This window comes from Bos grunniens, chromosome 19 (assembly GCF_055505025.1).
Source record: "Bos grunniens cultivar Pamir isolate PY7600 chromosome 19, Bosgru_T2T1.0, whole genome shotgun sequence".
NCBI classification, from domain to species: Eukaryota; Metazoa; Chordata; class Mammalia; order Artiodactyla; family Bovidae; genus Bos; species Bos grunniens.
Genome location: NC_141183.1, coordinates 41,779,598 through 41,803,927, shown reverse-complemented (window position 1 = coordinate 41,803,927; position 24,330 = coordinate 41,779,598). Strand labels below are relative to the sequence as shown.

Genomic DNA, 24,330 nt, shown 5'->3' with positions numbered 1-24,330 from the left:
GGTCGCAAAGAGCTGGACACAACTGAGTGACTTTCACTTCACTTCTCAGAGTATTCGAAAAATTTAAGAAGCAACACTTCTGAACTCATTTGATGAGGTCAGCATCACCCTGATACTAAAACCAGATGAAGATACCATAAGAAAAAGAAAATTATAGGCCAGTATTATTGATGAACATAGATGCAAAAATCCTCAACAAAATATTAGCAAACCAAATTCAACAGTACATTAGAAGGATGGTACACCATGATCAAGTTGCATTTATCCCAAGGTAGCCAGAATGATTTAATACCTGCAAATCAGTCAATATGATGAACCATATTAACAAATTAAAAAATAAAAATTATATGATCATCTCAATAGATGCAGAAAAAAGCTTTTGATAAAATTCAACATCCATTTATGGTAAAAGATGTCAATGTAGTTAGTATAGAGTGAACATACCTCAACATAATAGAGACCATTTATGACAAACCTATAGCCAGCATTGTACTCAAAGCTGAAAAGATTTCCTCTGAGATCAGGAACAAGACAAAGATGCCCATTCTTACCACTTTTATTCAACATAGTATTAGAAGTCATAACCATAGCAATTAGACAAGAAAAAGAAGTGAATCCAGATTGGAAAAGAAGTGAAACTGTCACTTTTTACAGATGACACGATACTATATAGAGAGAGAATCCTAAAGATACCACCAAAAAACTATTAGAATAAAAGTTTTGAGGCTTTTTATGAAGAACTGGTCACATGGGCATATTTGTGCCAATCATGGCAACCAAATAGAGGGACCCTCGAAATGTAGCTAGATTGCATTACCAATCTTGATATTTGTGCACTGCTGACAAGCATGGTCCCTTGCTCCAGATGCAAAATCATGAAAAGGACACTAGAAGTTTAAAACCATGTGGATTATGCATGTGTGATCAGTCATGTCCACCACAGTGTCATTGTTCTAGTAGAATATTAACTTATTTGTGACAATGGAATGCACAGGGATTTTGCACATTTGGAATTAGCAGGACACTCAGCAAAGTTCCAGAAGTACAATGCAATTTTCTGGCATCTTTGTCTATTGATTAGATTTGGGGGGCCTTCCTCACAACCTACTCAACCACTTATACTATTATTTCAAATCATAAAGAATAGACTTTTTGAAACTATCAGTCTGTTTGGGAATACCTGAGTATAATGATATTGTTTTGCCATTCTGAGTGTTTAGTAGAAGTATATATTACACACATACTTTAATCAATACAGCCCCATGAGGCTAAGTATTATTATTCTTATTCTATAATAATAATGTCTAGAAACATTGAGTCACTCAATGAGTGACTTACCCAGTGAGTCACTCAGCTAATAAGGAACAGGGTTACGATTAGAGCCCAGCTCTTTCTGGAGTCAAAGTTAGTCTACTCCATCTCGCCACTAAATCTTCATCTTTCCAGGCTACAGCTACTCATTTCTAAAATAAGGTGATTGGACTAGATGATGTTCCAGGCCTAATTTCATGAACACTAGTAAATTAGATGGGCTAGGACTCTGTACCAATGGTTTTAAGAGCTTGGCTTTGAATCAGAAGAACCTATTTTGGATCCAAGCTGTAGGCTGCTTATTATTTTGTGCCCTTAACCAAATTACTTCATTTTTCTATGAACCTATTTTCTTTTCTGTACAACAGAGATAATCATATCTCACCTGATGTTATAAAGATTAAATGAAATAATATACAGAAAATATGTAGCATAGGGTCTGGCATACAAGAAGCTCTGCATAAATGTACAGTCACTGGTATGGTGCTCAGGAGCGTGCGGTCTAGGACCACATTGCTTGGGCTTGAATCCCAAGTTTGCCACTTAACTGCTGTGTGACTTTGAGCTAACTGAAATTTTTGGGGCCTTAGTTTCCTTATCTTGAAGAATGATAATAATATGATGAATACCTAATTAAATTGGTATGAGGATGAAATAACCTGATATATAAAGCACTTAGCACCTGACATGTAGTAAACAGTATATGTTGGCGAATTTTATTATTATTATCATCACAGACATTACTGGTTTGCCCATGCGCATGAAATATGTGCATGAAATAGATGGTAAGAGGATCGTGCTCATCTTGTTGCCTGGTCATATCCTTAATTGAAACCCGAGGCTCCTGGAAATCCTGCAGTTTGAATAATCCAAGAGCTGAAGCAGTGGAGCGTCCAATTACGGATGCTTCACAGCTGCAGGCCAGGGAGGAAGGTGAGGGCTCAGCACTGTCGAGCTGAGGTTGTGGTCCTATTAGAAGAAAGCCCTGCTTTGTATGCAGCTGCCTTGCCTTCAGTTTGGCTGCATAATTGTGCCTTTTTGTTTTATTTTAAAGCATCTCGAGGAATTCAGAGCCCTTTCCCGCTGACAGTCAGCCGAGAAGGCCACAGAGTGTCACGTCTCTAACGAGCCTCTCGGCCACTCTGATGGCCCCGTGGAGGCAGCCAGGCGGGGAGCGCGCACACAGGCCCGTGCCCGCAGCCACAGGCTCCCTTTGAGCCCAGGCCACCATGCTGGACTTCATTATGGGGCTCCCCATGCACCCCCAGGACCCCCCACGCCTGTCCTCATTGTCTCAGAAGGGCATGGTGTTCTTCCTGAATGCTGGGCTTGTTGGTAACCTTTGTGGGCTGGCAGTGAGAAAACAGAAATTAATTATTCATATCAGCGGGCCTGAAGGAGCTGTTGTTTGCAGAGTTGACGCTTCTTCTGGCTTCCAGACCCAGAATTCCCTGGGGGCCTTTGGACAAGTGGTAGACAGTGTGGTCCTTGGAGACAGCTGTTCTGAAAGCAGGAATGGCAAGTGGCTGGCCTGGCCCCGGGCTACATGCAGTCTGCTGATATGCTTTGTTTGGGCTGTAGGGGGTTAAAAATTTTTTTAATTGGGAGATTTCACATAAAATTTGAATTTTCTGAGTTTTCTTGAAAGATAGGAAGGTCGACAATATGTGTGAGTGGCACTGAGTAGCTGACCCCTTGAGACTGGACATGATTTCACTGATTGCCTCAGCTTCATACACCTTTATCCACCCACATTGTGAGATGTGTGTGTATAGTGTGAACAGAGCTGCCTGACCTTGCATCCTGCCTATGCCACTTACTACCTGTGTGACTTTAGGCAAATTATTTAACCTCTACGGGCCTCAGTTTCCACATCTGCTAAATGGGGGTTATAATTGTTTACCTCACAAATCTGTGAGAACTAAGTGAGTTAGAATAAGTGCTTAGAATAGAGTGTGCTTGTTACATAATAAGAACGACCTAGGTGTTCATATACGCTAGTATGACACTACATACCTGCCGAGCATTTTAGACATTTGAGATGATAATCAGTTTTCCATAGAAGAAAAAATTGTATTTATTACCTAGTGTGCCTCTTAACTCACTAATAAGTGTTTCCTCCCTCTTCCAGTCCCCAGTCTCAGCACCTTGGAATTAACATGCCCACTCTAACAAAATGCGTGCCTAGTCGCTCAGTCATGTCTGACTCTGTGACCCCATGGGCTGTAGCTCGTCAGGCTCCTCTGTCCATTCTTTTCCAGGCAAGAATACTGGAGTGGGTTGCCATGTCCTCCTCCAGAGGATCTTCCTCTGGGATCAAACCCACGTCTCCTGCATCTCCTGCATTGGTGGGCGGACTCTCTACCACTGTGCCACCTGGGAAGCCCCTCTGTGACGAAGTATCAGTGGCTTAACAGGCTAAGTGTAGTGTCTGCACGTGTTCCTGGTGGGCTGGCTTGCTTCATGGTATTGCTGAGAATCTAGGCTTCCGTACCCCCTTGGATCTACCCTCCTCTGGATCCCTGTCATTCTCAGTCATCAGAGGGCACTTGGCGGCAAGAGAGTGAAGGCACACTTGCTTCTTAACTCTCTCAGCCCGGAACAGATGCCCATTTCTTCTGTTTATGTTCCACTGGCAAAGATGAAGCACGGGCCCTCTTAGATGCAGGGGTCCTGGCACGTGTAGCCCCTGGTTGAGTAGTTGGTCCCCAGCAACAGCCTTACTCTGGGGAGGGGACTGGGGCAGGAATCTCTGGTGGACCCTCACTTGTCTTTGCCACCAGGATCTTATTAAATAAGCCTCCAAATCAACATCTCCTTGGGCCTGTTTTCTTCCATTTCACCTATGAAATGTCTGCAAGGGTGAGTGCATTGTTTTGGGGGTTTTTTGATGGGGGAAGGAGGAGAGAAACAACTTTTTTTTCATTTTATGCTTCAAATTCACACAGACTATGAAAGCACTGATTTAGGATATCAGAATTAGATTTGAGCAGTTGTATTTCACCCGTGTTACTTATTTGGAAAGAAATAGAACTTAGGCATTGTGCTTACATATACATTGAAATAGCTGCCAAAGTAATGGGGAAAAAGACATTTACAATCAGAATTTTTATTTGCAAATCTTGAGTCTCTCTTTGCTTCAAGTTAATTGTACACATTTAGCATTTAGCCTTGTTAAGGTAGGTAACTTAAAACTTAAGGCAGGACTTGCCTGGTGGCACAGTGGCAGGGAATCCATCTGCCAATGCAGTGGATACAGGTTTGATCCCTAGTCAGCGGAGATTCCACATGCTGAGGGCAGCTAAGCCCGTGCACCACAACTGCTGAACCTGCATGCTGTAACCACTGAAGCCCACATACCTAGAGCCTGTGTTCTGCTACAAGAGGAGCTCAAGCACTGCAGCAAAGAGTAGCCCCCGACTGACACAACTGGAGAAAGCCTGCGCCGAGCAACGAAGGCCTAGCACGGCCGAAAAAAACAACTGAAAGGGAAAGAGAAAGAGCAATAAAATAAACAGTAAAATATACTAGTATCATAAATTCTAAATATTGATGAAAGCCAAAATAAATGTTTAGGTTGGAGCAGTTCTCTAATACCTAATGGATTAGGACCAAAAAAAAAAGAGAGGAAAAAAAAAGAAGCCCCCATAGAGCATTTCACACTTCCTCAAAATAGAATCTTACATTGATGCCTTTTTTTTTAACCAGTTTCTTTAGAGCCACAGAGCCTGTCATCTTTAAAAACACGCAGTCACTGTGGGGTTAATACAGTGTCTCTGCCAGCATAGAAGAACTTCTTCTGAGTTAGGAATGATCTTCAACCTCTGAAGCCTTAATTCAGACTAAATAATATCTGCTTAGGCACCTGCAGCAGGGTCATCTTCCTGCTGTTAAGTCCCACCTTGATGGACAGCTGTCTCTAATGCTGAATCACAGCCTCTGGGTGAGTTGGTTGCAGGCACCACGTGGAAAGAAAACTCAGAATCTGCAGTTTTTCCTCTGACCACTTCCTGTCTGATCCAACTCCCACCCTGAGCACATTACAAAATCCAGAGGTTTTAGAAACTGAAAAGTGGAAATAGCCAGCTTTCTCCCTTGGTACCTGGGCTGTAGTTTGGCACCATGTCTTAAAGAAAGATCCATTAGAAAAAACTGTGGATCTGTCTCATGGTCAGAGGGGCTGATGCTCCGTGACTCCATTCCAGAATAGGCTGGGGAATTTCACAGTCCTTTCGCTGTTTGGTGAAAATAATCTCCGGAGTCCAAACTCTGGTCCCAGATATGGCTCCTACCCCAGGACTTGCTTTCACACCTCAATTTAAGACTTGTTTCATTCTGCCTCTTATTATGGTAACTTCAGTGACACCCCTACCTCACAAGGCTTGCTGAAGGTAGGAGCTGTCTTCTAGGGGTAAACAGGGCGGGCTCTGGAGTCAGATTTACTAGCTGTGAGGATCTTTAAAAGTTATTTCACCTCTGTGCCTAGTGAGCGCTCAATAAATAACTCATATTAGTATTTGTCCTCTGTTTTCCTAGCATTGGCCACTGCCTTATGCGTCCTACCTGCTTGCCACGTGTTTGCTGATTAACTTGAAAGAATAATCAAGGAAATTACTAAACTATCATTCTTCTACTTCTGGAATCATCTAGATAAAGTACTGACTGCAACTCAGAATTCTCTTCAGGAAAACTTTAAAAAGACAGATTGCTGTTGCCACATCCCATTGAAGTGGAATCCTAGTGGACAAAACCTGGAATCTGAATTTTAACAGGTCCAGGGGGATTCTCAGTAGCCAGCCCGGCTCCCCAGAGTCCGGGAGGCTTTGCTGGGTGCTTAATATGAGGTGGTGGTCAATGCCTGGTGTTTTTTGTTGTTGTTTTTTGATGTGCATTTTTATAGTTTTATTGAAAAGAAAATTTATTACAATTACCCCCAGATATGAAAAGGCTATCTAAATTATATATATATATATTTTTTCAAAAAAGTTTATTGTGGTAAACTACACATAACAAAATTTATCATTTTTAACCATTTTAAGTGTACCATTCAGTAGTATTAAGTACACTCATAACATTTTGCAGCCATGACCACCATGTATCTGTAATTCTTTTCATCTTATAAAACTGAAGCTCTGTACCCATAAAACACTAACTCTCCACCCCCTACTTTCCACTGGCTCTGGCAACCACCATTCAACTTTCTGTCTCTAGAAATTTGTCTGCTCTGTGAGTACCTCCTAGAAGTGGAATCATATAGTATTTGTCTTTTTGTGACTGGCTTATTTCACTTAGCGCAGTGTCCTCAAGGTTCATCCACGCAGTAGCAGATGGCAGAATTTCCTTCCTTTTTATGGCTGAATTATATTCCAGTACACACCACAGTTTGTTTATCCATTCACCTATCAGTGGACACTTGGGTTGCTTCCATGTTTTAGCTACTGTGAATAATGCTGCTGTGAAATTGGCGTACAGGTCTTTTTGAGACCCTGCTTTCAATTCTTTTGTGTGTATACTCGGACTTGAATTTGCTGGTTCATGTCTGGTGAGGCTGTTTCTATCCATACAGCCCAAAGGTTGACATTAAATAGGAAGCCAAAAAAAAAAAAAAAAAGATCTCCAGTTTACTTAAGAACTTGAGATGCTTCTAAGCAAAAGGTGGAGGGAAAAAAAGCCCTTTTAAGTTTGTGTGAGTAGATAAAGAATTGCCAGACAGTTGATAAAATAATCCATTTGTTTTTGGAGCCAGCAGGCAGTCAGAGGGAGGAAGCAGCCTAAGGTGACCTTTGGCCTGAAGGCAAACACAGCAGCAGAAAGCTGAGTGAGACCTGGGCAGTGGTACAGAGAAATCCATTGAGATCTGGCCAGGTGTGCTTTGGATGTGTAGGTAACCCTCTTGCTGCCCTGAGATAATGATCATGGGGTTTGAAGGTATCAGGTTTCAGGTGTGACTGCGAACTCATTCATTCTTCCTGCTGAGCTCCAGAAAGAAGAGTACTAAGGGAGGGTCACATCTTTCCAGCCAGGTGACACGCGACAGTCCCAACACAGGCAGGCTGAATTTCTGCCTTTCCGAATTCCATTACTTTCTGTCTCTCTCAAAGAGATCAGCCTTCACTGATTTAGATTTCGGTGGCATGAAATACATGTGTGTGTGTGTGGTCTTTGGAAGCAGGGACCAGTGTGGTATTAACATGACAGTTTTGCTGTGATGTGTAAATTTGTTGAGTTTATCAATAGCAGACCTGGTGGACTTTGATAAATGGTACACTTTCTGGTATTTTTTTGAAAGTCACTGTGAGAACATGGAGTACTTATAACCTCTACACCCATCAATAAAAAGGTCAATAAAATACCTTCACTCTAATTTTCAGTGTCTATGAGGTATCTAAATCACCAAGTATTAGAGGGTTAAAAGAGAAGAATTTGGACAATAAAACACTACCTACTTCAAAACAGGTTCCCAAGAGTAAAGCATTGCGTGTCTGATTTTTTTGGCTATGAGAGATCAATTCTGGGCTACCATAAACTCCTATCTAGGAGAAAGGGAGACAGGCACCAATAAAGCAACTTTATGGACACCTGAATTGTGCCAAGCAGTGAACCAGGAGGGGTTCAAACCTCTGCTTCAAGGGCCTTCAATCTCCCTGTGGAACTAGGCTGGTTTTCACCACCTAAATGTATAGACAGTAGAGATCCATGCTATGGGCTTGCCATCTTCAGCTGCCTCATAAGACCCAAGGTAGGTCTCTCCAAACTGTTGGCAGCCAGTGCTGTTCAAATACTAACCACATCTTCGCTGGTTGACCAGTAGTTATGAAACTGGTAGCACTTGCTCCGCAATGCTGAGGGCACATCCCCTGGTACTTTTGCTTCTTTCTTCAGCTCCGGTGCCCATGAGCCTACCAGCAGGAAGTCCTCCCAGATCCTCGAAGCTCTCCTTTACAGAGTCAAAGAGGGAGCCGTCCTTGGTACTGGTACACCCAAGTGGGCAGAGGACGTGGGTCTCCTTAACCAGAAGGACTTCTCACTTCACAGGCCAGCAGATGCCCCTGGGACACAGAGGTGGCGTGGGAATGCACTGACCAAGACCCCGCACAGGCTGCTGCTATTCTTGGGGAGGAGAATGTCCATCCCTCCACGCTGAGCTCAGCTGGGGAGCTCCTGATGCCTTCGTCCTTCAGGTCCCAGGCAGAGCTGCTTCCCATGTGTCAGTCTGCCTGGGGAGGCCAGACGGGACAAGTTCTAGCCTCCACCACTACTTCCTTTCCATCCCTGGGGACCCTTAGAGGGTCAGGCAACTTCTCTTTTCAAACCCAGGCAGGCCTCTGATAATCTCTTTCCTAGACTGTAGCAGGGAGGCCCGTCTCTGAAGTCGGTGGCTCCAAAATGGTTGATCTTCCAAGAGAGGCTGCCCAAGGAATGATAAGGTTATAAGGTCTGTGATTCCAAGAGTGTATTTTCCCCAGCACCTCTCTTACTAGAGAAAAGGCAACAGGACAGATCTCATCCTTAGTGGGGTATCCCAATTTCTGCTACTCCAAACAACGCCACAGTGGAAAACCATGAATGGTATACAGTCCGTGGGTACACCTGCGTGAATATTTCTCTAGAAAATAGGGAATTGCAAAGTTGAAAAGTATTTGCATTTAAAATATTCATAGTTAGGACTTCCCTGCTGATCTAGTGGTTAAGAATCCACCTTCCAATGCACGGGAGGCAGGTTCAATCCGCAGTAGGGACACTAAGATCCCTCGTGTGTGTGCTCATGCCACAGAGCAACTAAGCCTACGCACCACAACTAGAGAGAAGCCAGAGGGCTGCAACTAAGACCCGAAGCAGTCAAATAAATAAATAAACAATTTTTAAAAGAAATAGCTTAAGAAGATGATGCAAATCACCTAAGCTTTTGCATATGATAAGTTTGCAGGAAGAAAGCCTGGCTTGCTGCATGACTCTACCCCTTCCCCCATTATCCTCTATGCATAACTTAAGGTATAAAAACTACTTTGGAAAATAAAGTGCGGGCCTTGTTCACCAAAAAAAAAAAAAAGAAATAGCTTAAAATATTAAAAAATAAGTAAAAACGTTCAGTTCAGTTCAGTCACTCAGTCGTGTCCGACTCTTCGCGACCCCGTGAATCGCAGCACGCCAGGCCTCCCTGTCCATCACCAACTCCCAGAGTTTGCTCAAACTCATGTCCATTGAGTTGGTGATGCCATGGAGCCATCTCATCCTCTGTCGTCCCCTTCTCCTCCTGCCCCCAATCCCTCCCAGCATCAGGGTCTTTTCCAATGAGTCAACTCTTCGAATGAGGTGGCCAAAGTATTGGAGTTTCAGCTTTAGCATCAGTCCTTCCAGTGAACACCCAGGACTGATCTCCTTTAGAATGGACTGGTTGGATCTCCTTGCAGTCCAAGGGACTCTCAAGAGTTCTCTCCAACACCACAGTTCAAAAACATCAATTCTTCGGCGCTTAGCTTTTTTCACAGTCCAACTCTCACATCCATACATGACCACTGGAAAAACCATAGCCTTTACTAGACGGACCTTAGTTGGCAACGTAATGTTTCTGCTTTTTAATATGCTGTCTATTCTTATTTCCTCTTCTTTGTTACATTCAAAAAAGAAAAAAAAATGAGTCTTGCTCAGTGATGTATTTCTTACAAACTCAAAATGGGTCTGAGGGAGTCCCAAGGGACGCTGGGGTCTCTCAGCTCAGCTGTACTGTCCTCTGGCAGCTGTCTTCTGGGAGACCTGAGTGGGCAGGACCTAGGTGTATAATTTGAATTTCAGGCCACCCACATCTGGATTTCAGATCTTCCCTTTTGCTAGGACGTGTTAATAAGCCATCCTTGAAGTGCCTCCAGGAAAAGTTTCTGGTGCTGGGGACTCTTAACACTTTCCCCAAGTGCCCTGGGGGAGTCCTGGAGACCCTGAATGTGGCTTCAGCTGGGAAGAGCTGGAGGCGAGGTAGAGAAGAAATGGGGCCGGCCTGGCGCCTTGGGCAGGTGGACATGTGCCTTCTCCCTCACTTCCGCTCTGCTCCAGGGATTTCCCCAGTGGACCCAGCACCAAGTCCAGAAAATGAAAACTCTTTAACCTATGTATTTATTTTAAAGACAGAATAAAGGCTGGAGCTGGTTTCACCTCCCCCTGTCACTTCTGCCGCTTCCTGCTGTTTGGCCTAGGCGTGTCAAGACCCACAACAAATACTACACCCTCGGTTTTGGGGAGAGCCTAGGCCTTCCTTCACCACCACCCCCCAAATGCTGAGGCCCCCAGAGCATTGTGGCATCTGGCTTCCTGCGAGAATTCATTTGCATCGCAATTAACTGCGTAGACCTCGGAAACCCAGGCTGCCTCGCCTACCCGGCTCCTCCTTGAGCTGCAGGCCACCAAGGGGTTTCTGATTTGATGTCAATTAGTCATGCGTGCAAGCGGGGGCAGCGCTGGTTGCTGGTTAGGTTTAGCTGCCGGTGCTCAATTTCACATTTAAATGCCGCAGCCCCCGTCACGTGACCCGGAGCCTGCGGCCCCGCCCCCTGGAGGCTGGCGGAGAGCCCTGCTAGGGTCAGAAGCTCCATGCGAGGGGCGCTTCCCCAGGATCCTCTCCATTAGTTCATGTGACCTAATGGAGAAGCTGGTGGCAAGGGGAGCGGAATTTACCATTGCTGCAGGCGTCTGGGGCCGCCTCCTTTAAATGAGAGAGCCATTAATCTTCAAGCCAACTGTTTTCCAGCCACCGTGATTCTAAACCCTAAACCTAGGCAGGCTTTCATCAAGGGTCTGCGGGTTAGAAATAGATGATAATGAATCATCTTCCCTTTCTAACAGGATCATCAGATTTCATGGAACATTTACCAAGAGCTAATACGTGAAAGCATGAGAAAGCGTTATTAAGCGCCAGTGGGCACACTGTGTGGGAGGGAGGATCCTTCAGAAGAGTGTGGGGAAGTTGGACCTTCTTGTCCACAGGGGAAATACCCTTAAATGCCCTTAAATATGAACGTGTGTGTGTGTGTGTGTGCATGTGTGTTTTCCTAGCTCATTTATGTTTGGCTACTGTTCGCTGAAGAGTATATGAAAAGACAGGAGGGATAACCTTTCCATTTGCAGTTTAGAATGAGCCATCACACTTGAAGTTCAAGCTGAGCAATAGACATTTTCTGTTTGATGTGAGCTATGGGGTTCTAGCATAGGTGAATCTGTTATTATAAGAGGTCCTTCTGGATCACATGTCCATTTTGTAATACTCAGACATACCTTAAAATTTATAATTTGTGTACAAGTTTGTGTAGTGTGTGTGCGTTAAGGGGGAGGTGGATATGAGAATTTCAGATTTTAGGAAATTTTTTTTCTTGGTCCAGGATTTTTTTTTTTTGGCAGCACCATGTGGCACGTGAGATCTTAGCTTCCCGACCAGGGATTGAACCTGTGCCCCTTGCAGTAGACGCACAGAATCCTAACCATTAGACTGCCAAGGAAGTACATTGGTCAAATATTTTGATTGAGTATTTACTTTGGGTAATACAAGGTTTATCATTTTAACATAAAATTGTTGCTCAGTCATGTCTGACTCTTTGCAACCGCATGGATTGCAGCACACCAGGCTTCCCTGTTCTTCACCATCTCCTGGAGTTTGCTCAAACGCATGTCTGTTGAGTAGGTGATGCTGTCTCATCCTCTGTTGCCCTCTTCTCCTTTAGCTTTCAATCTTTCCCAGCATCAGGGTCCTTTCCATTGAGTTATGTCTTTACATCAGATGGCCAAAGAATTGGAGCTTCAGCATCAATCATTCCAATGGATATTCAGGATTGATTTCCTTTAGGAGTGACTGGTTGGATCTCCTTGCTGTCCAAGGGACTCTCAAGAGTTTTCTTCAACACTACAGTTGGAAAGCATCAATTCTTTGGTGCTTAGCCTTATTTATGGTCCAACTCTCACATCCGTACATGACTACTGGAAAAACCATAGCTTTGACTATACATACTTTTTTTTTTTTTTGCTTTGAACACATTTTAACACTTCAGACTTCAATTTCCCTTTTTCTCAAAGAGGGTACTCTATCTTGGTGCCCTGGAGAAAATTCTGTTTCTCAGGAGAGCTTATAAATTGTACTCAATACAATTTTCAGCTTCCATTGCCCCTGAAATCTTTCAAGGACCTTTAGCAATGTGGAAGTTCCTGCCTCACTCAAGTATGACAGTCCTGACTTGAAGGCAAAGAGATTATGTTTTTCTTTTTCTTATTCCAGCTGCTATTGAATAGCAAAGTACAAGGAGAGACACACTTAAGAAGAATAGGGTTGCTTTGAGACTAAAAAATGCTTAAAAATTAACTCTGCAGTAACAATGAGACAACTACAGAGAACAAAGAGTGTGGTTTGGCTTTGGGGGCCTCAGTATCAGTCATCGTGTCTCTGCTTTAGGCTTGCGGTAATCTTTTCAGCAGGCTGTTTCACTTTTTGCCTTGTTTTGGCTCGCAAGAGAGAGGTATAAAGTGTGTCTGTGTGCATATGCAAAATTCAACCCACATAATGTTAATAGCTGTAATAACTTTGCTTGGGTGGATGGGGCAGGCACTGCCCTGGGGGTATTACATCTGTTAATCTCATTTGATCCTCTCAACCGTGCTGTTGAGACAGCTACCATTACTGTTATATTACAATGAAAGAAATTAAGGCTCAGAGAGGTTGAATTGCTTAAGGACACCAGATCTTGAACCCAGGTCCAGAACCCACATCCTGACCTTCACCATTAAGCTCTGCATCCGGAATAGAAGCAGCCCAGAAGCCGACCCTTTGAGGCTGTTGCTGATGTGAGCCGCTCTGGGCAATGCAGCTACTTGCACTGACCTGGTAGCAGTGCCCCGGGGAATTAGCAGGTGTCTCTACCCCCAGGCACCTAGGGTGGGCTAGCCCAGGTTCGGAGCATCAGAGAAGAGCTGCTACAAAGGTGCAACCAGACATTGGTTGTGCCAATCTTGTCAAAAGGTTCCTGTTGACAGAACTGTGTTGGCAGTTCTGTCTTTGTAAAAGTAAGTATCAGTCTCCGCCTTGGTTGAGAAACAGGAACCTTTTGACAAGATTGGCACAACCAACTTCTGGCCCAAGCTGTGGCATTCACCTCCAGGCTATCAGTTCTGCCTTGTCAGCAGTCATGCCCAGCGGGTAAGGTGTCCTCCTGGGACGTGTGCCCTCAGCCCAGTCTGGGTGTGTGAGTGAATTCACCTGGACGTCGCCTCACTTCACCTGAGATGGGGGCTGGCATTGCTGCCCTAGAAGGGGTTCACCTGATTTTTTTTCTTGGCAGTGTGAGGGCTTCTAAATTCAGAAATGCTTATGAGGGACTTCCCTAGTGGTCCAGTGGCTAGGACACAGAGCTCCCAATACAGGGGACCCTGGGTTCGATCCCTAGTCAGGGAACTAGATCCCATGTACCACAACTGAAAATCCTGCATGCTGCAACGAAGAGTGAAGATCCCGCAAACTGAGACCCAGTGCAGCCAAATAATGAGCTTAAAAAGTAGAAATGCTTCTGAAGCCTGTGGTACCTTGAGAGCGTTTGTTGGAAGCAGAAAACCACCTCCTCCAATCCCTCACCCAGAGCTTCCCGATCTGGGTGCCTAGAACTCAATGAAGGTGTGGAGAAATATTGACATCTCAGCCTCAGGCCAAGTCATGGGGCAGAGGAATGGCCCTCCTCACCTCTGACAGCTGGCAGCTTCGTCTGCTTCCCCAGGGTGCTCTGCAAACACTGGCATTTCCTGCATGTGCCACCATGTGAAAAAGGCGCTTCTCTGTCCTACCCTCCTCAGATGGGAACAGCCTCCACTCTTTTTGTCTCTGCCAGGGTTTAGGCCTTGGGCAGTGAACTCACGCCTGAGTTTGTCTCCCATTCTCCCTGCTTCTTCCTCCCCTCCTCCTCCTCAGTTTCCTTTGCTGATGTCACTAGGACAGCCCCTCCAAGGCAAGTGGGTAGCCCCGGGCCACCCCAGGGCTCCCAGCCCCCTACCCCGACCCCAGCAGCTCTCAGCTTCCTACTCTGCAGATGAGACTTTACTTGTGGTGTCCCTGGATGGTGCTGACCAGCAGCTGATGTCCCTCCCTCCCCCAAGGAAGCAGCGACATCTCCCTTGCACTGTGAACAAACCTGGACAGTGAACTAGTGTTTCCACATGGGAGCTTATCTTTGGGTTTGGGGTCAAGGAGGCCCTGAGCAGAATGAGGTCATAGCTTATCTAGGTAGCACAATTGGCCTGCTGGACATCACAGGACAGGCGGAGAGAATGAGAACTGGACAGGCTGAGGATCAGCGGTCGAGAAAGCTCCTGCGTACGCTTTGGAGAGCTGCTTTATGACTACGTGAGTGATAGTTGCTCAGTCGTGTCCGACTCTTTGTGATGCCATGGACTATAGCCCACCAGGCTCCTCTGTCCATGGGATTCTCCAGGCAGGAATCCTGGAGTGGGTTGTCATGCCCTCCTCCAGGAGATCTTCCTGACCCAGGGATCGAACCCACTTCTCCTGCATCGGCAAGCTGGTTCTTTACCACTAGCACAACCTAGGAAGCCTCAGTATATACACTAGCATGTGTGAAATAGACAGCTAGGAGGAACCTGCTGTACAGCACAAGGAGCCCAGCTCGGTCCTCTGTGGTGACCTAGAGGGGTGGAATGAGGGCTGGGAGGGAGGCTCAAGAGGGAGGGGATATACGTATACATATAGCTGATTCATGTTGTTGTACAGAAACTAACACAGCATTATAAAGTAATTGTACTCTAATTTTTTTTAAAAAATAGACCCCTTTGTGCACGTACCAGCAGGGGCTGAAAAATGCTAACGGGGTGGTACATTCACAGATCACATTTTACTCTTTTATTGTCTAAATTTTTTTTAAATCGTGACTTTAATAATTTCACAACAGGAAAACCAAATTGTATAAACTTACAGTTTGAAAAAAAAAAAAGCCAACTGCCTATACACTTCACACCTTCCCTGAGGTCTCTGATGCCATGTGAAATGCATACAAATGAGCAAATGACAGGGTGCTAATTGCAGCGTGGCTTCTGAGTGAACAGCTTGGGTGTTCTCACAGCAGGACCTCAGCCTGGTTCCTGTTTCCCCATTCATCCCAGCCAGCTGTAGAGCCAGAGAGAACTTGTGTTCCAAAACAAGACATCTGTGACCCTGACCACTCCCCAACAGAAGCTTCACCAGCTCCCTGGGAAGAACAGGCTTGCGAAGGAAGTGTCTCGTCCTTGGGACCAGGCTCCTTTGCCTGCAAGATTAGGCAAGCCAGGTGGATGGTCAGCTGCTGTTAGTGGCCTGGGCCGTGTTCTCCCAGACAAGGCAGAATCTCTTCCCTTTTTGGTCCTGAAAGCTACATTAGAAGTCAGCAGAAATGCTGCCCACGTGTCCTGCTGTTGGCGTTCATGGTCTTGCAGGAACCTGCTGGCGTGTACAGCACCATGTGTGGCCCTGGGAGCCAGGAGCCCAGCCAGGGCTTCTCTTTGGCTGCTTCCTCATCTGTGGTTAGTTGCCGTGGGAGGCAAATAGGGTGTCATTTTACAAAAGCATCCCTCTTACCTTCAGAAAAAAGCCAGCTCAGACTCCTTGCGACCCCATGAGCTGGAGACTGCCAGGCTTCTCTGTCCATGGGATTCTCCAGGCAAGAATACTGGAGTGGGTTGCCATGCCCTCCTCCACGGGGTCTTCCTGACCCAGGAATTGAACCCATGTCTCTTGCATCTCCTGCCTTGGCAGGTGGATTCTTTACTACTAATGCCACCTGGGAAGCCCCAGCCTCCCTCAGGGTACCCAGAGAACTAACTTCCTGTGTGGAGGTCTTAGCCAACCAGCCCCAAAGCGTCCTGTCTCAGCAGCTTTGCTCCAACAGTGCATTTGCCCGAAGAGCTGGGGACCTGAAGGGCAGAGAGGGCCTGGAGCCACGTCCAGCTGGTGCTAAGAAGAGGCTCCACGTCCTTCCTGGACTGTAAAGAGTGGCCACTACTGTCTTCTGCTTGGGACTGCCTGGCATACAGCCCATGGGCAGGGGCCTCCTGCAAAACAGACTGCTGTCTAGGGAAACTGAAAACCCAGTCAAGACATCATTTGGGGCGGCACTGTCTCTCCTGGGTGGTCCCAGAGTGGGGAGCCACCCCTGAAGGCTCTGGGGTCCAGAAAGGGGACTGTTCCCAGAAACCCCCATCCCTCTGCTGGTGACCTACAGGCACCCCCATGTAACAAGCATGTGGCTTCTTAGAGGAAAGAAACTTGTGTAATCAGAAAGAAATAGGAACCTGGAAAAGAACTCAGTGGGGCATGGAGGGGATTGGGCAACGAGCTGTCTAAAAGACTCTGGGCCATGAGAGCAGGGTTAGGGGGAGGAGCCACATTTCATCCAAGTCATAACTAAGATCTAAGGATGTCTCCAGAGCTTGAGACTTTGGAGGGGTGAGGAGGCAGAGGGACAGCGTCTTCCTGTCTGCCACCCATCAAACTAGACATTGGGTGTGGGGCCCACCGTGGAAGGGATGCGCAGGGGCAGACAGCTGAAATCATTCAGCAGGAAGCCGAGGCTGCTGCAGCTCCCAGTCCTCACCCTCTCCACCCAGAGCTTGAGATCAGGCCCTGTTTCCCAGTGGCTCTGGAAAAGAGTCTAAGCTCCTCTTAATAACACTCAGCTGAGTGGGTAAGACCACACTCCCAATGTAGGAGGACCCGGGTTTGATCCCTGGTCAGGGAACTGGAGCCCACATGCCACAACTAAGACCCTGTGCAGCCAAATAAATAAATACTAGAAAAAATAATACTAATTCTCAGCTGAGCCTGGGCCAGGTAGGGCTGGGGGCTGCCTTTGTATGAGTGATGTCTCAGAGACTTGCCAACCCCTGTAGCACTGAAGGGGCTTCCCAGGTGACGCTAGTGGTAAAGAACCCACCTGCCAAGGCAGGAGACATAAGGGACGCAGGTTTGATCTCTGGGTTGGGAAGATCCCCTGGAGGAGAGGATAGCAACCCACTCCAGGATTCTTGCCTGGAGAATCCCATGGACAGAGGAGTCTGGCAGGCTACAGTCCTTGGGAGTCTCAAAGAATTGGACACGATCGAAGCGACTGAGCACGCACGAACACAGCTCTGAAAAATCCTTCTGACCAAGTGGCACTGCAAGGGGAACTGAAATTCCTCAGAGCCTTTACCTTTTGAGGTTCTGTGGGAAGGTTTCTCAGAAGTACAGGGTCCTTCCCTAGGAAAGTGAATCTCTTTTCCCTCACCAGGTGGTGTTATCTTCCCACAGACATCTACCTCTGTTCAGAGAACAAAGAAATTTCGAGAAAAGTTTTGAGCATACTGATCTTCTTTCTTTTTCAGGGCCAGGACAGTGAAGACATGAAAAGTTGGATAGCATAGGATGTAGAGCTGATACCCCAGTTTTCTCCTGCTTTCCATCAAGAGGGTCTTCAAAGGTTAATTGTCCTTAAAATGCTCCTTACCATACTTGGCTGAACCTGAGCCAGGCAAGGCTGGGGGCTGCTTATGTGAGAGACATATCCCTGAGACTTGTCGTTGCTCCATCGCTTAATCATGTCTGACTCTTTGCAACCCCGTGGACTGTAGCCCACCAGGCTCCGCTGTCCATGGCGAGTCTCCAGGCAAGAATACTGGAGCGGGTTGCCAGGTCCACCTCCTAATGTATTGCAAAGTACTCTTACCCCCAGGGACACTCCAGGTTCAGGCCTCATGACTAAGGAGTAGTTGAAAGATCCCAGAGCTTATCAGACTTCAGTTGAGGAGAAAGAGGACGGAAACACATCTTTGTGTTTGTGGCTTTTTTGGGGGGTTGGGTTGTGGGGCAGCGTGCCAGGTGGCATGCAGGATCTTAGCTCTGAACCAGGGATCAAACATATGCCCCCTGCTGGGGAAGCACAGAGTCTTAATCACTGGACCTCCAGGGAAGTTCCTTTGTGCCCTTTTTTTGTCTGGAGAATAGCTCTCAGAGCTCTGCTGATAAATCCATGTTAGCATCAGGTGTCAAAGCTGCCTGGTATGCCCAGGAACCTGACTCCCTTGCCAGTGAAGAATCTTGTGATGTCAGAGGCTAAGATGCCTTCTGCCGTGTCAGGACTGGTAGACAGGCACAGTCATGTGGTGGGTGTCTTAGCTCAGGCTGCTGTAACAAAATACTATAAGCTGAGTGGCTTAAACAACAAGAGTTGCTTTCTCCCAGTTCTGGAGGCTGGGAAGTGCAAGATGAAGGTGCCAGCATGATCGAGTTCTTGGTGAGGTGAGGCCTCTCTCCCTGCTCGGTGCCTCCATGCTGCGTGTCCACATGTCAGAGAGAGACCTCTGGTCTCTTCTTTTTTTAGGGTATTTCTTTCTTTTTTGGGGGGTCATGCCAGTCGGACACGACTGAAGCAACTTAGCAGCAGCAGCATGCGGGATCTAGTTCCCCTACCCAGGGATTGAATCCACACACCCTGCATTGGAAGCATGAAGTCTTAACCACTGGACCACTGGGAAAGTGCCTTTCTTTCTTTCTTTGTTTTCTTGGTTGTGCTGGGTCTTCATTGCTGCGAGCGGGAGCTTCTCTGTGTTGCATGCACAGACACTAGAGCCCGTGTGCTTCAGAAGTTGCGGCTCATGGGCTTAGGTGCCCCACTGCATGTGGGATCTTCCTGGACCAGGGATCGAACCCGTGCCCCCTGCATTGGCAGGTGGATTCTTAACTACCAGACCACCAGGGAAGTCCCCCTCTCTTCTTCTTCTAAGGGTAATAGCAGTCCCATCATGGGGACCCTACCCTCGTGACCTCATCCAAACCTAATTACCTCTCAAAGACCTTCAAATACCTTCACATGGAGGAATAGGGCTTCAACCTCTGAATTTGGGGGGACACACAAACATGGCACCCCACTCCAGCACTCTTGCCTGGAAAATCCCATGGACGGAGGAGCCTGGTAGGCTGCAGTCATGGGGTCGCTAAGAGTCGGACACGACTGAGCGACTTCACTTTCACTTTTCACTGTTATGCATTGGAGAAGGAAACGGCAACCCACTCCAGTGTTCTTGCCTGGAGAATCCCAGGGACGGGGGAGCCTGGTGGGCTGCTGTCTGTGGGGTCGCACAGAGTCGGACACGACTGAAGTGACTTAGCAGTAGCAGCACAAACATTCAGTCCATAAAAGCCTTTGAGAGCTTGGCCTCTGCCCCGAGACAGACCTGAGTGTGAAGTTGGCTCTACCACTAACTAGACTTTTGAGTCTCTTCTACAAAGTAGGGCTGATGATTGTGTCTGCCACATCGAAGTGTCATGTATCTATGGTCAGAGTGACATAAAAACGTAGAATGGTGGTGAGCAGGGCCTAGAGGACAGCGGAAATGGGGAGATGTTGGTTAAAGGGTACGAACTTTCAGTTATAAGATGAATGAGTTCTGGGGACCTAACGTATGACATGGTAACTCTAGTCAACAATACTGTACCGAATTCTTGAAATGTTCTCAGAGGGACTTCCCTGGAGGTCCAGTGGCTAGGGCTCCGAGCTCCCAGTGCAGGGGGCCCTGGGTTTGATCCCTGGTCAGGGAACTGGATCCCACATGCCGCAGCTGAAGATCGTGCACGCCACAACTGAGACCCAATGCAGCCCAAGAAATAAATAAATAATTTAAAGAACTCTTCTCAGAGAGTAGATCTTAAGTGGTCTCACCACACAGGCACAAGTAACGATGTGTGATGGCAAACGTGTTACCTAACCTTACTGCGGTCATCATTGCACAATGCATACTTATATTAACTCATGACACTGTAGACCCTAAACTTACACAATGTCATTTATCAGTTATATCTCAATAAAGCTGGAAAGAAAAGAGTAAGAGTCATGTGCTCAACACAGTGCCCGGAACATAAATATTGGTGAAGCCCGGGACACGTTGCCCAAAGGGCTTTCAGGAATGGATGTCTCTGCCCCCAAACTCACAGGGAAGGGAGGTGGCCCTGGGCCTTTGTGGGCACGGCAGCGGGGAGGAGGTATCCCAGACAGGCTTCTCTATAAGGACGGGCCTAAGAGAAGCTGTAGATTCTGTCGTGTCCCTGATTCACGCTGAGGTCACATGTCAGATTAGCAATATATTCCCCTAGTTCCCAAAAGAACCTTCTCCCCAGTCATCCATCTGGTCCCCTCCTCACCCCCTTTTTGCCTCCGTGTAATTGCTTATGCTCTCCTTCCCTCCAGAATGCCCTGTCTCCGCACCCCACCATTTTTTTGCCAGCGACATATGAGACATTCTTCCAGGCCCGGGGTTCAGATGGCACTTCCTTCAAGGAGTGTTTAGTCATCAACTCAGTTCCATCAACTCAGTTCTCCCTTCCCTCCATTATATACTGTCCAGACCACTCTCGGGGCCCAGCAGCTGCTGCCTTGCCTCTTGGTGACTTCTGGGCACATCTCAAATCCACTGTCATAGCATCCTGGGCAAAAGAACCCCAATCCGCTTTATATAGGGTTCAGGGAATATTCAGTGGGGTAATGAGTAAGTTTTCTAGCCCTCAAAACCCATGGAACTTTCTGACGTCTTGGGCCACTGAGGCATAGGAAAGAAAGCTTTCCTCTCTCTCCTCAGCTATTTTCTGGTTGCTGTCTTTCAAAGACTCATAGACTGGGCAGCTTTCACCCATGCATGTCATGGTGAGGAAACCAAGGCCCAGAGAGGGAAAGAATGTTCCTTAAGGTCACACAGCAGGTTCAGCGGACTTGTGTTGGGGAGAGGGAGTAGAGCATTGACGTTACTGTGATCATCCAGGGCCTTAACACATGCAGCCCTTAGATCAGCCGAGCCGCAGTAAGCGTGTCAGTGTTATTGCTGGCTCTGTTGTTACGGTTCTTCTGTACTTTATTGTCAACCCCTCCTCCTCCCACCAGGTCCTTTCCTTTCATTTCAGGGGAGAGAAGTACACGGCGGGTATTAACCATGCCAGAACGTCTTTACGAAGCAGTGGGTGAGAAGCTGGGCTGGTACTTTAGACGACTAACCATCTGGATTACTGACCCCAGTGGCCTAGGGTGATTTTCTGGACCATCATAGACGTCAGGCCCAACAAGTCAGACCTGGACGAATAATTGGGTGTTGTATGTGTCCCTGTGCTGTGCTGAAGAGAAACTGAAAGGAAACCTGCTTCCCTTTTTGCAGGTGCCAGCAGACCGGCTGAGTCTGGCATGTTGCCCTCCACGGCTCTCAGGCCTGCTCAGTGGTCACCTCGGCTCAGTGCATGCAGCAGCCGCAGAGGGTCTGCCCAAGCTCCGTCCCTCTGTCTGTCCATCTGTCAGGCAGCCTACAGAAGCTCTCAAGCTAGGTCCTTGGGAGGACAGGGTGTCCAGAATCAGTTTCCATCGTCCTTCTCCCATCACAGGGTTGAAAGCAAGATTTCCCATGTGTCCAGCTGTGTGTGTGCACGTCCAGTCACTTCGGTCATGTCTGACTCCTCGGTGGCCCCACGGACTATAGTCTGCCAGGCTCCTCTGTCCATGGGATTTTCCCAGTAAGAATACTGGAGTGAGTTGCCATGGCCTCTGTCCAGGGAATCTTCCCAACCCAGGGATCGAACTCACATCTCCTGTGTCTCCTGCACTGCAGGCAGATTCTTTATCACTGAGCCACCGGGTAGGAGGGGCATCAAAGTTATCACTGGGAACCGGTGAGGGACAGCTTCAGCTGACAGCCCCACTGGGACTGGGGAGTTGAGTCTCAGAGTCCACATCCTACCGGGAGGTGAGACAGGACAGGCACACACACCAAGAGACCTCTTTTTCCCAGAGGAGGACTACAATTTGCCTCCCTCGTCTAAAAACAAAATTAAATGCAAATTGGGGGCAGGTCCAGGAGAAGGACTCTGAGAATGGAGACCAAAGTTCCCTTAGTGGACTGAACCATTTCTCGGCTTCTATTCCATTTCCGTGTTGGTGTCTGATTGGGTGAAAAAGAGTACAGCATCCAGTTCTAGCTGCTGAGCAAGGGAGCCCTGGGCACTGGGGAGTTTTCAGTTGGGATTTCATGTGAGCAGTTAGAGAATTAACTGGAACAGCAATTCTCCTGCCCCAGATCTGACTCTAGGATCCTGCTGTTTGTCTGAGTCTTTCCGAAGAGCGTGACCACTCTATTCTCAACATGATATTCCAAACGGCCCTAACAGTTCTTTTTCAGTTGGTAGAGCTGGATTGGCTGAAGCTTCTGTACTCACTATTTTAGGGTCTTTGCGACCAAGAGCGTATTTGGCCATTCATTCATGCATTCATTTACTGACTCATTCATTGAAACCACTATTTCAAGGTGCCAAGTGTATAGTGTGAACAAGAGAGATGAGGTTCCCACTTTCTCAGAGCTCTCAGTCTAACAGAAGAGATAGGCATTAGGTGATTTACAAGAGCACTGAATAATCAGAAATGCAGGGCTCCCTGGTCTGATAGCTAGGGAGAGCTTCCTAGCGAATAGCCCACACACCACAGTGAAGACCCAGTGCAGCCAAAACATTTTTAAAAATTTAAAAAGACTAGAGGGAAGAGTAGGAGATACCCAGGCAGAGTCGGGTGGAACATTTTGACCAGAGATACCATCCTGTACAAAAGTTCTGAGAAAGCAAGAGAGAGCCAGGAGGAAAATGTGGCAGATGAAGCAGAGAGGAGGTGAGGGGCCAGGCCACAGAGCCTTGTGTGCCACTACAGGGATGTGGTTTTTCCTTCTGACAGCGATGGGAAGTGTTCTCAAGCTGCTGTGGGATGCTGGAAAACTGTTTCCTCCACCTGATCATTCTAGCTATGATGTCAGCCTCACGAGCCTGCGACTTCTCAGACCAGCAGACCCAGCTCAGATGTGACCACTGTGGGGCTTCCACTCACCACAGCAGACAGCGTTTCATTTCTTTTTTCTACCCTCTTCCTTAGAACTTACGTCATGTGTGTTGGTTTCTCATGTCAGCCGCTGGCAACAGACTGTGAGACTAAGCTGATCAGTCCAGGACAGGCAGCAGTAAGCTTGGGGGAAGGAGAAATTAGGACTCATGACCAGGTTTCATGATCAGCACCTGCAAATGCCTTATGTAAAACATGGACGTCATGGGACAGTTTAGAGACAGTGCACTGGGCTAGGTTGAGTCACCCATGGGGGAAGGAAGGCAGGGTATTCCCTTGAGGGAAGGAGCGGCTGATCCTCTGTAATCTCTTCTCAGAATCCATCTGCTGGTTCCCAGCGGTCTGAGTCAGGCTGCCGTCCAGTCTGCCTTTCCCATTCAAGGGCCATGATGACCCAACGCATACTGGGGGCAGGTGTGTGCCTAGCTTTTGGGGTGGGATAGCCAGGGACTCTGGCATCCCTGGTTAAGGTGGCCTGGGCCAGATCAGTCCCTCTCTCCACCTCAAACGTTATAAAGGTAAAGTGTAGGGAGGACACCAAAGGCAGAAAGATGGGGAAAAGAACAGGGTGGGTATGAGCTTGCTAAGGAACCTCAGCAAGTTTCCAAAAGCCTCTGTTCCTCCTAACCACATAGTGTCCTTAACGCTGTTGGTATCTGGGGACAGACATTCTTTGGGATGGTGCTGTATATTGCAGGACATCTTAATATCTCTGGCTTTATAATGCTCCTCCACATTTCCAAATACCTCCTGGTGGGGCGTGGCATGGCATATGTGTGCTCATTGTGTCCAACCTCTTTGTGACCCCATGGGCCTCTAGGCTCTTCTGTCCATGGGATTTCCCAGGCGATAATACTGGAGTGGGTTGTTATTCCTTCTCCAGGGGATCGTCCCGACCCAGGGATCGAACCTGCATCTCTTGCATCTCCTGCATTGGCAGGCGGATTCTTTACCTCTAATTGAGAGCTACTAACTCCACTGTTTATGGGGACAGGATACATAGAGCTTTGCCTTATGTCCTGCAGATGGCTGACAGAGAGACTGGATAAGTCCCCGCATTTCCAAATATCTTAATGAAGCTTTTGTCCAGTGGGATGTTTTTTCTTCCCAGGCCACTCAT

At 47.2% G+C, this 24,330-nt stretch overlaps 1 protein-coding gene across 7 annotated transcripts in view; it reads left to right on the top strand.

The window, feature by feature from the left end:
* ABR (ABR activator of RhoGEF and GTPase) overlaps positions 1-24,330 on the top strand; it is a 185,938-nt gene that overhangs the window by 13,721 nt on the left and 147,887 nt on the right. The gene's annotated exons all lie outside the window — the stretch shown is intronic.